Source organism: Lagopus leucura, unplaced genomic scaffold (assembly GCF_019238085.1).
Source record: "Lagopus leucura isolate 7727_CA_CO unplaced genomic scaffold, USGS_WTPT01 Super-Scaffold_100001, whole genome shotgun sequence".
In the NCBI taxonomy this organism is placed as follows: domain Eukaryota; kingdom Metazoa; phylum Chordata; class Aves; order Galliformes; family Phasianidae; genus Lagopus; species Lagopus leucura.
In genome coordinates, this window is record NW_024962262.1 from 42,294,309 (window position 1) to 42,306,489 (window position 12,181).

The 12,181-nt window shown below is 41.4% G+C and overlaps 1 non-coding gene across 1 annotated transcript; it reads left to right on the forward strand.

Moving 5' to 3' along the window:
• The first annotated feature begins 11,443 nt into the window (after positions 1-11,443).
• TRNAV-AAC lies at positions 11,444-11,516 on the forward strand. The gene has a single exon. It is a non-coding gene; the product is annotated as a tRNA-Val (tRNA).
• The last annotated feature ends 665 nt before the right edge of the window (positions 11,517-12,181 follow it).

Here is a 12,181-nt window from a genome sequence, read left to right on the forward strand (position 1 = left end):
TGTTCTTAATTTTGATTTTATACAATACATGAATAAAAAAATCAGTGGAATTGGATGCTTTTTTATAGGACAGATTAGAACAACTGAAGTAGCGTGCAGGTCACCATGAAAAGATTTTACCACTTAAAACTTCTGATAGCATGCCCAAGCACCTTTGCAATACTTACTGAATTACCCTTTTTTTTTTTTTCCCCTCCCACTTTTTCTTTTTCATTTAACTAAAATCTTTTGAGACATCTTTGCAGGGCACAGGGGACTCTTAGTTTACTTTCTGCGGGAGACTAAGTCAAAGAGGCATTCATAGGCCACCAGCATCTGTGAGTGAAAGCCAAGAGCCTGGGATCATCTGCTCAGACACAAGCAAGCAAAGTAGAACAAGAAGCAAAGTAGATGGACTACACAGAAAACAAGATCAGGAAGCTCTTCTTTATCACTCTAGCTTAGTGACTTGGCTCATGCCCCTATGGAGTGTCTGCTGCTGGTTCCTGGCTCCTCCTTACCGCCCTGCTGTCACTGTCAGCACACTGGCTGCTGATTTGGCTGGTGTTGCAGCCTCCTTCTTTTTGCAGTTACAGCATCTCTGGTGCTCAGGAAGAGGTCACATGACTATCACCAAGCTTGCAAACATATGGGGCCAGGTTCCCTATTACCTTTGCCCAGTATCTCACAGAGTAGAAATCATTAAAATCACCAAAGTAGAACTGATGTAAAACCTGAAAATATTGTTGTGAACTACATACTTGAATTAAAAAGTGATCTTTCAGTTACACAGTAGAACCTGCATTTCAGAAATGAAAGAAGGCTTATCACTAAAAATCTCCTCATTAAAATACCATCTAAACATACATAACCACAATATCACATGAGAATCAAAGCAATCAAACAAAGGAGTTTTTTGGGATATTCAAACATGAAATAATTAAGTTGCTCTGAAATAATTCAGATTGTATCATGTTCTGTAATCACCAGCTGGAAAGAACAAACCACAGCCACCAAGTTATGGTCTGGAGGAGTTGGCTGGTCTTGTGGAGGGGAACTAATAATAGTATGGTCTGGGTTGAAAAGGACCACAATGATCATCTAGTTTCAACCCCCTGCTATGTGCAGGGTCACCAACCACCAGACCAGGCTGCCCAGAGCCACATCCAGCCTGGTCCTGAATGCCTCCAGGGATGGGGCATCCACAGCCTCCTTGGGCAACCTGTTCCAGTGCTTCAACACCCTCTGTGTGAAAAACTTCCTCCTAATATCTAAGCTAAACCTCCCCTTAGTTTAAAACTATTCCCCTTTGCCCTATCACTATCCACCCTTGTAAACAGTCGTACCCCCCCGTGTTTATACACTCCTTTCAAGTACTGGAAGCCCACAATGAGGTCTCCCTGGAGCCTTCTCTTCTCCAAGCTGAACAAGCCCAGTTCCCTCAACCTTTCCTCATAGGAGAGGTGCTCCAGCCCTCTGATCATCTTAGTGGCCCTCCTCTTGACTCATTCCAAGAGCTACCTGTCTTTCTTATACTGGAGGGCCCAGGCATGGACACAGTACACCAGATGGGCCCTCACATGAGATGAGTAGAGGTGCACAATCAGCTCCCACCAGTCCAGGATATAGATGGCCTTCCAGGCTGCAAGTGCACACTGCTGGCTCACATCCAGCTTTCCATCCACCAGGACCCCCAAGTCCTTCCCGCAGGGCTACCCTCAAGGGGCTCTTCTCCCATTTTGCATAAATACCTGGGATTGCCCCAGCCTAAGTGCAGCATGTGTGACATGGGTGACACAAAGTTCTCTTCTGACTCTGCACAAGTATGCCACAACACATGCAACACAGATCTCTTAGCATTTCATCCTCTCTCAGCCTCTAGCTTTTTATCTGCTAATTTAGCCCTTTAAAATGTCACCTGTTCATTCACACGCAAACAGCACGTGATCTATATTAATGATATATTAATTAAATATATTGAGCATAAATATATATAGGGAGCAATAAGTATCACAGAAATGTTTTCCACTTTTCTTTGGTAGGATTCAGTTTGACAGAGAGCTGGTGCTGGAAATGAGTGAAATATAATTTCCTTGTTACATAGGGTGAGAGGAAGGGTGATAGCTGCAAATCTAGGACTTGCTTTTCACTGAAAGCTCTCATAAAGCATATTAAGATTTTCAATTTACTGAAATATCAGCATTTTCTTAAAAGCATCTGTCATTTCAAAAGAGACCTGGGGACTTCTTTGGTAGAATTGCCAAGTAAATCATTGTAACGCATAGCTCTGTGTGTCATCTCAATGGTCTCACTGGGATTTCCCCTCCGATTACACCTTAGTTTCCTGCAGGGAAGAAAGACTTCCTGAGCTGTAGCCATAGGATTTTCGTAGTTTTGTCATAATTGATTGGTGTTCACACACCATTTAATCCCAAAAAAAAAAAAAAAAAAAAAAAAAAAAGAAAAAGATACAGAAGTGTTTCTATTATAATTAATATTTTCAAATAGAAAAAAAGTCAGTGCTTAACCTAGAGAAAAGCGTGCTTAAACAGTAACAAAATTCTAGATAAAGCCTTCACATTGCTGTGTGATTTTTATTGAAAGTGTGTTGTTGAACATAGTTGCAATCACTTAAAATTAAAAAAAGGAAAAGGTTCCTTATGACATAAATTAACTAATCTTTGCATGCAAAACTCACTTTGTTCTTGGATTTAAATAGGAGGACCTATTAACCCGCTTCTCAGCAGTACAGAAAATTAATCCAACCAGTTTAAATAAGGCAATAGTAAATGAAAGGCTTTCCTGTAGATTCATCACCCTCCCACATCCCTTCAGCTGACAGACAGATACTTACATATAAATAGCAGAATGTGTAGGATACTAACGCTGCCTGAGACCAGAACGCATTTAGAAACCTATTAACTACCAATCTATTTGTCTGTATTTAGTGAAAGCTGTTCAATTTTTTCCTTAAGTTTCAAATGAAAAAGTGACAGCATGAGCTTTGAGACAGCATGGATTCCTTTTGCACCAAATAAAAGTACAGGCAGAAGGACAAGGAAGAAAAAGAAACAGGAAAAAGGAGAGGAAAAAGGAAATACTTGAAAAGGAACATGCAGCCAGTAGAATGCTTTTGATAATGACCCACAACACTACAACAACATTTAATCATAGAATCATAAAGGTTGGAAAAAATCTCTTAAGTCATCTAGTCAACTGATCGCCCCCTTGCCCACAAACCACATCCCTCAGTGCCGCATCAACAACAACAACAACAAATTGTGAAAGAGCATTTATTGTTACCCAGTCTTCAACCATTATCTAGCTATCTAGTTCTCAAAAGACTTCTCATCTGGCCATGCTAAATAAATTCAGTCCTTCCTGCTGAGTTTTATTAATTTTCAGTGAAACAGAAATAATGATACTTGCCTGCTTTTGTAATGCAATTTCAGATCTGTAAATGGAAGTTTAACATCACAGGCTAGATAAAAGTTAAATATTCTGGCAACAAAAATCAATTAAGTATTAAAACAAAAGCAAGCCACATTACAAAATACAACTAAAGCATTTGCCGTAATTAATTTACTTGTATATTTAGACTCACTTTATAGACATTTTAGCAAATAGAGATTTTTCTACACACAGCGCTCACATAATTCACACAAACAATATTGGTGATCAATAGTTTTAAACTAAAAGAAGGGAAAATTAGGTTAGCTATCAGGTGGAAATTCTTTTCTCAGAGGGTGGTGAGGCACGGGCGCAGCCGCCCCAAGAAGCTGTGGTGCCCCATCTCTGGAGTTGCTCAAGGCCAGGTTGGATGGGGCCCTGGGCAGCCTGAGCTGGTGGGTAGAGGTATGAGAGCATTCTTCAAGGCACAGGTGGCAAAGTTGGTGCCTACCAAGGGTATGGACACACAGCTACAGACATTTGAGGTGGAAGCTGGAATGTCTGGCCACATCCTGAAGAAATACATCTCTGCTGTAGCACAGCTCTGCAGCCACCTCGTGCTGCTGATAACAGCCCCTGTCTACTCAAAGCTCAGAAAGGTGCCCAAGTCAACTTGCTGTACCCCAAACAACATCTCAGCTGAAATTCTCACCCTTCTGGGAGAAATGGCTCTCCCCTCTTCAAAAGTGAACTTGTACACTGAATACATGCTAAGGCTACAGAGTACCTGCATACCAATATCTGGAGACTCCAAAATTACATGCAACAACTCTGAATAGATGACATGCCCTTAATGAATTAAAAGAATGATAGAATATCTAATGAGAGTTTCCATGGGCACTGATATCCATCTGAAATTCTTTGTAAGAGTTGAGTCACAGGAAAAAAAGTGCTTTGAATAGTTATAAGAGTTACAGGAGAAAATAAAGACTAGATTGACACACTGGTATTTGTCAGTTGTCTCAAACAAAGAACTCAGTCCTTGACTACCTGACCACATTGTGTTCTTTTGTATTTCCTTCTCTGATTCCTACTCCCACCATTTTCTTTGTTTTCAATAGCTTCTAAAGTTCAGTGCCTGAGAGACTACTTTCATAATCTCTCCTGAAAAACTCACTTTGACTTCAGGATCTTTAACTATAAGTCTTTATTGTCAATAATATTAAAAAAAATAAAATAAAATCAGTGACTTGAAGCTTTACTTCAAAGACCATTCTGTCACACATCAAGTAATCAGCTTTGATTTCCCACATATTTTATACAGAGATTCTTTAACGTCTAACAAAGCAAAAGATTATAAGACTTTCACTCTGCACTAGTAATAACCCAGCAGCTCGCTGCCCATCTTCAACAAATGTGTTTGATACACCTGTTTTGTCAAATCTGACTGAAATTGGCCAACAGGTTAAAAATAAATATGGTGTAACAATTACACCTTACAGACTCCTTTAGCAGGACGTTTTGTATTTGCTCTTGATTTCCAATGACAATTAAATCTTAGACGCACAGATCAATTCTTATTTTCTCTCCCAAGCTTACATGAGATTTTCACACTACATACATTGTGATTTTTTGAAAGAACTCTCCTATAAATCCACATCAATACAGTAGCTCAATGGAAGTAGACAGATGATTCCCCCTTCAGGCAAAACAAATGCCTGAAGATTCAGTCTTCCATAAATGCACACATCAAATCAATTCGGGAAAGTGGATTGTAGTAGATAAAACTACACCATTACAAACTAATTTAGGAACTATGCAATTTCTAGCAAATTATGTTCAGCATTGCAAATTCAATATTTTGTGTGTGATACAATACGTCAGATAGAACATGTGCATTGATTAGAAGATACCTGAGGCTCATTTTTCCTGGCAGATTTGCTGAGTCCTTACCAACTTCACAAAGAGGAACAGAAGTGAACAAAATAACACGATAACATGATCCAATTGAAAATCTAAATGTTGCTTTTGTTTCCTCTGTGGAACCTGCTGCGTATTCATCAATACAAATCATATGCCATGGAGTCATCTGGCAGCGTTTGTTATTTTCCACATATATATTTAAAAATTAGGAGCAAGTATCCAGTCAAGAATATACCATAAATAAATTCGAATTCTTACAACGTAAACAGGGTCTTTTTTTTGGTGAGAAGCCAAGAGTCTAATTTGTTAAGCTTGCTTGCTCTTGTCATATTAGTGTTAAATCCCAGCTTGATGCTCCTGGAAAGTGTCAAGGAGAAAGCAGTTGAGAGCTTGACTTACAGCACTAATGCTTTGCCCTCAAAACAAAACAAAACAAAACAAAACAAAAAAAACAAAAAACGAAAGAAACAAAGTCCTGCATGCATTTCATTACCATGCTTCAGACAAAGAGTGACTGATCATTTTGCTGATCAAAACCACTGGATTTTATTGTTGGTTATCAAGTGTCACATGGTCTTCTTGTACAATAAGGTGCGGAAGAATTACAACACAAGCTCTGTAAATGAGACTGAGGAAGGACAGTACAGATAAAAAGAAATTTTTTGACATAGCATTTTATTGCCATCTGCACTGCCTTCTTAACAATGTATTGGAGAAGCATATTTGGAGAAATAAATAGTTGATGGAAATGAAAATCATCATTAGATGGCAAGCCAAAGCAAATCATGTATACAGCCATCCTTGAATGGAAGCTTTAAAGATACATTATTAATTGCTACATAGCAACTTGCTATGAAATAAGCTATCTTTGTCTAATATCAAGTTTATAGATCTGTGCATCACCCATGGAACTTGCTGTGGTAGTGATTCCTGGCAGAGCCCTGCAGCTCAGCACAGCTCAGCTAAAGCTATCCAACATTAAGTATTTTTTGGGAGTCCCCAGCTGTAGCCACTGAATTATGCTATCTTTGTTCTTACATCATCTTATTTACCCCAGGACCACTCTAACTTAGTGTTGCATCCTCCCTTCCATTCAGCACTTGCTGACTCTGGGAGCCACTGCAATGCAGCTGTCTCAGAAAAAAGAACAGCACCTTCTCCTCAGTATGTGGCATTTCTCACATGGTCAGAAAGAGAAGACCACCAGATTGCACTGAGACCACAGGGGCACTACTCGTAATGTAACAAGCACAGCAAAAATACTACCAAGGCACAGAGCTGACACACATGCTATTGCTAAGAGCACCTTTGGTCTGAACTTGCCTCTAGCACTCAGTGTGTAGAAATACAGCATAATGCTGTGTTCCCTAAATACGCTGTAATGCAAGGCTTGTTCTAAGTGGGAGAAACAAAATAAACATATTTGAGACAACAAGAGCAGAAGGACAAAGTACCATCTCAGGGATCTTTAAAATCTCTTACATTTATTTTAACAGTCCCACCAGGTAACTCTGAAAGACAACCACTGTGAACACAGAATAAGCACTTGCGTATAGGGATTGGGGAAACGTTATGGGAGAGAAACAGCTTGCTCTCTCAAGTTCTTCTACATAAAATGCCTGCAGAGTCCCTCAATGGCTCTTGAAAACACTTCGATCAGAAAAACACTTGGGATGACTGATCAGCACAAAAGGAAAGAAATGAAGCTTTATTCCCAGCCTGATGTCTGTAAAACTTTCAAATGGGAGCAGCATAGGAATCGCTCTCCTCCTTAGGAGGTATACTGAATTCCTTAGATTACACAGGAAGCACTCAGTTAAGGAACCAAATGCACACATCATCTTGCAGTCCTCTGCTTATAATGGTGCCCTCTCTTGTGGTTTCTTGCCCACAGCTTCCCAAATAAGACAAATTCACCTGTAAGTCACTTCTTGCAAGGACTCAATTCTCAGCTGCCTTAGCACATGACAAAACTGCTGTCACTCATTTTCCAGTGAAGTACTGGATATCCTTTGCTACTGTTTTCATAAGACATGCTCCCTACTTAGTGCAAAAAATCAAAAACTTGTCTAAGCCAAGAGAAGGGCTGGAAAAAATCCAACAGGGCTGGAAACATTCATTTCCAAGTACAGAAAACTTTGATTATTTTATGAAATCAAAACAGGATTAGAGTTGTGGACAGAGCACTTAAGAACATGATTTTGCTACGGACTTCTAGAGTTATGCAGTTGGTTGGACATGAGGAACTTAAAGGTCTTTTCAACTATAGGGATAGGAAGTAGTTGATATAGTTGCCTTTAACCACTTTCAGATCACCTAAGAAAGGCAGTAGTTACAATTCAGTAATAAAGAAGCAATAGCTTACCCCCTTCCAAAGATGAGGGCTTGCTGAAAACTCCCCCAGGAGACAATTTCTAAGTAGAACTGGTTCTTCTTTGGCTGCCAGCTCTCTAAAGAAATTAGAGATGGACCCAGGGCTCACCCCTTCTGGCCACAGAGGTGAATTCCTGGCACCTGTGCTCCCAGGGCTGGTTATGCCCCTTCATCAGGTGCTCAATCACTGGTTCAGGCCATAACCTAATGGTTCCCATACACCACCCTATATGAGTCTATCACTGTATGATTTTTCAATTAATAACAAAACACTTCACAGACAGGGAAGTGGAGGAATAGGGTAAACTTTTCTTCTCCCTCTGAATAGCACAAATCATCACTGAAGGGTCAGGAACTTCCCTCTATCAAAATGCAACACCTGCTCTAGTTCTATCTCTGTTGCTGCTTAAATTATGTGTCTGTGCTGCAGGGCAGTCAATAGAGCCAATGCACTAGGGAGAAGATTAGAGATTTCTGGGGTAGCACGGTTCTCATTTAAACATCAGATGCCTTGCACACTACCAAGGGAAAAGCCGGGTCATTGAGCCGTTTTACCTTGGTCATTTGTCTGTTGTTTTAACTGAGTCTTTGCGTGACAAGATTGTAAGAAATATACTCTATAAACTCAGTTTGACCTTAGATCTTGCAGTTCTCGAGGTACAATAGGTGTGCAAAGGTTAGAAAGACAGACCAAAATAATTCTTCTTGGTTTTGACTTTTCAAGTGAGATGTCAAATAAAGCATTTTCAAAAGTGCTGCCCAGAATCAGGGTTGCAAGCTCTTGAGAGATATTCATAGAGTAAATGTTATTTAGTTATTCTTTTTAGTTTGATTCCTTTTCTCCCTCTATTTTATCAGTTTCTCACACTCATTATTTAAGGTGGTACTAGGAATACATACAAATCAGTATGAATTTTAACCTTTGACCAGGCCATTGTCTAGATTTAGTGTTAGGTAAGTGTTGTGCAAGACAGAATACAAAGAAACCCAGATGTGATGGGGCTGTGAATGGGCTACTAAGAGAGGGGGGAGCCTGCTGAAAGCTTTCAATTTTGGTCAGTTTTTGGTGAGGGCCAGAGATGGGGCTGTATGTTGGACCTGGCCACTCTCAAGATACAGAGTTAGGGTTAAGATTTGGTAAGACAGAAGGGGAAGAGTCCTAGTAGTTATGGGGGCAATGAATGAGCTGCTAAGGAATGGTGAAGTCCATAGCTCCATTTTTATTCCTAACTGCGCAATTACAAGTTTGGAAGCACTCTGTATTCTGACTTTGATGTAAATATGAAAATTCTTAAAGAGAACCACTGCAGGCATTTGCCATCTTCCCTGCCTCTGTGCTGTCTGACTAATGGCACCGCATTAGAAATTAGAAATTACTCCCCTTCAAATAGTGTATGAATCCCTGTGCACTTTTCTCTACAAATGTTTAGGCTCACAGGATACTCCACTGTTTCTGTGGAGTTAGGCAACTCTAGCATTAAATTGCTTCCATAGAATAATTATTTACAATGGATCAGATTGGGAAAGGAGAGCTATTCTCAGGGGTACAAATTAAGTGTGATCACGTATTAATCTCTGCTTACTACATATACGTCTCAAAAAAAGCCATTGTGAGAACTGGGCTATGAAGTGCAACTCTATTTTGCTTAAGTTTTCAAGTTTGGAAAGTATTTGTGTCTATGTGAGTCTCCAGGAAGTAAATTAAGAATGAAAACTCAAAAATGTGCTGAAATTTTAGGCCTCGAGGCAACCTACCCATTATAACATCCAGTAGTCCTTAGTGGGCTGCCTGAAGATCAGGTTGTCTTCAGAGAAAATCCACCTGTGCTCTTTTCAACACTTTGACAAAAGGACTGTATTTCCATGGATTAAACTGCTTCCCATGAGTTGGTATTTTCTGTGTGGAGAACTTTTCAGTATGAGCATTGTGTTATTCAGCCACTGGGAGCTCCTGCCTTCAGAGAAATGGGTTAGTTCAGAAGGCAGACAAGTCCATAGAAAGGATCACAATGATTGGGGGGGAAACTCCAGTTCTTCTAGTGCTTTCCCATCACGGCAAGAAGGCATGAAGACAGAGCTGAGGGAGTCACTAGTTAGGGCTGGCAATTTTGGGGCATCACAACCTTTAAGGGATAAGAGATGAACCATGAGGAAACATCTCTCTCTATTTGGGGGGATATGGTTGACTTCAGTACCTATACTGCAGAGTAGCCCACAAAAATTGGTGAGAGGCCAGAATAAGATTTCCCTTTCTTTATGATTTGTTTCTTTTTTTCCAGAGTATTTCCTAATTAATGTGTCAACAAATTAGGAATTGCCTCCAGCACTATACACAGAAAAAGCACACAGTCACATGATTAAATCCTACCCTTCAGTACCAGGGTAGATAAGATATGAGCCCTTTTGTTGCAGTATTTGCTTGCATTAGCACAGCAAGCCATGCTGTCTGGGCTGGGATGTGGAGATGGGGTCGATGAGGGCACAACCTCCCACTGCAAATTCTCACAGCTCTGACAAATCACTAACTCATCAGGAAATGCGCTTTCTGATGCAAACTCACTGTCTCTGTGCTGTAGGAAAAATTTTTAATCAGGAACGAAGTTACTTGTAATAAGCTAATCCCTGCTTTCAGCTACCCCATTTTCCTCCTCTCTGAATCTCACTTTGCTGATTTTGCTTCATTCCAGCTTCTGAGCCTTGCATTACAGGGACAGGCATTGCTGCAGCACTGCCAGTAGAACTTTCCTCATAAAAATCTTACTTTGGAAGCATCTCATCTCAAGAGAACATGGTTTAATTTATACACCAATTAACAGTGTAAATTAATGCTTTACTGTTCATCCTATCTCCAAAGATTTTAAGTGCCAGCGGAGGTTTTCATTTTGAACACAGATGAAAGACTTCAGAGCAGAGCGGATGAGTCAACCTCAAAAAAAGAAAAAAAGGCATTTGAAATGTCTTGAGTGAAACTTGCTGTCGTGGGTTAAGATTCTTGCATGAATTCTCCCTGTGCACACAGCTGTCAGACCAGGACAGAGCTAGAGGAGAGGATTTTCTTGTGGAAATAAAGCTTCAGATTTCAATAGTTCTAAATCAGGAGGAAAAGCCTCGTCGTTTTTCTAGCCTGAGGTTTGATTTTGAAGAGTTTAAACCATTCTGCCTGCTTTTTGGACCCAGACCATGAATATTTGAGGATGCACCTGCATGAGTGCATTAGATCAGGTAAGCAGTGATATCGAAGCAAATCTCCCAGTCATCCCTGTTTCCTGCACTTCGATTCACACCAAAGAATGCTGAAACACAAAATGCATTCCTTATGCAACCCCACTGAGGATCTTGGGAGCACTGTGCAGAAGGACAGCCAGGCACGGCAGCTTACAAGCACCGATAGGGAAATGCTTTCTCCTTGCTCTGCCGGCCACCACGTGTCTGGGAGGCCTCTGAATGGCTGACACCCGAGCTGGCGCAGCACTCGCCTATCGCCAGCACACAACCAAATGGATTAAATCGATTAAGGTGGCAGCCAGAGGGTTCTGGTGAATGGCTCTGTGCCCACGTGGAGGCAGATGACAAATGATTTTAGAAGGAAAGTATGAAGTTGGAACGAAAGCTTCGTGAGAGTGAGGCAGGAGGAGGCCATGCATCTTTTGAAGCTCCCGCCTGAAGAGATGTGAGGGAAGCGCCGCTCCTGGCCCGCGTGCAGCCACTGTAGCGTCTCGAGGATCGAAGCCCTCAGGGAAACCTGTGGGTGGGGCCGACGCCACCCATAGCGCGCGGCGTTTCCGTAGTGGAGTGGTTATCACGTTCGCCTAACACGCGAAAGGTCCCTGGTTCGAAACCAGGCGGAAACATCTTTTTCCCCTCCACTCCAACGCCGCCGGCTTTCAGCTCACGCGCTCCTAGCTGCGTGCAAGCGCGGACGCACGAACTCACAGCAGCCCTGCGGAAAACGACCACCAACTGCCCAAATTACAACCTGCACACGACACCATCACTGCGCACTTGCAGCCCACAACGCCAAACATTTTCTGGGCTGCATCAGCTGAGGGGTGGCCAGCACGGAGTGGAAGGTGGGCTTTTTGAAATGAAAGGTCTGGAAAGTGCAAGAAAGAAACAGAATAAAAACTGCAAATACTGCAGGTATTTCTTTGCAATAATTCAACAAGAAAATATACCTAAGCCTTACCCTTTCTTGAGTCACAGAATCACAGAATCTCAAGGTTGGAAACGACCTGCAAGATCATCCAGTCCAACCACCCTCCCATTCCTATCAGTACCACAAGCACTAAACCATCTCTCGTAGCCCCTCATCCAGACGCCTCTTGAACACTGCCAGGGACGGCGACTCCACCACCTCCCTGGGCAGCCATTCCAGTGCCTGACCACCCTTTGAGAGAAAAAGTTTCTCCTAATATCCAACCTAAACTTCCTCTGGTATAACTTCTTGCCATTTCCTCGGGTCCTACTATTTGCCTGGGAGAAGAGGCCAGACCCTTTTGCACCACAACCTCCCTTC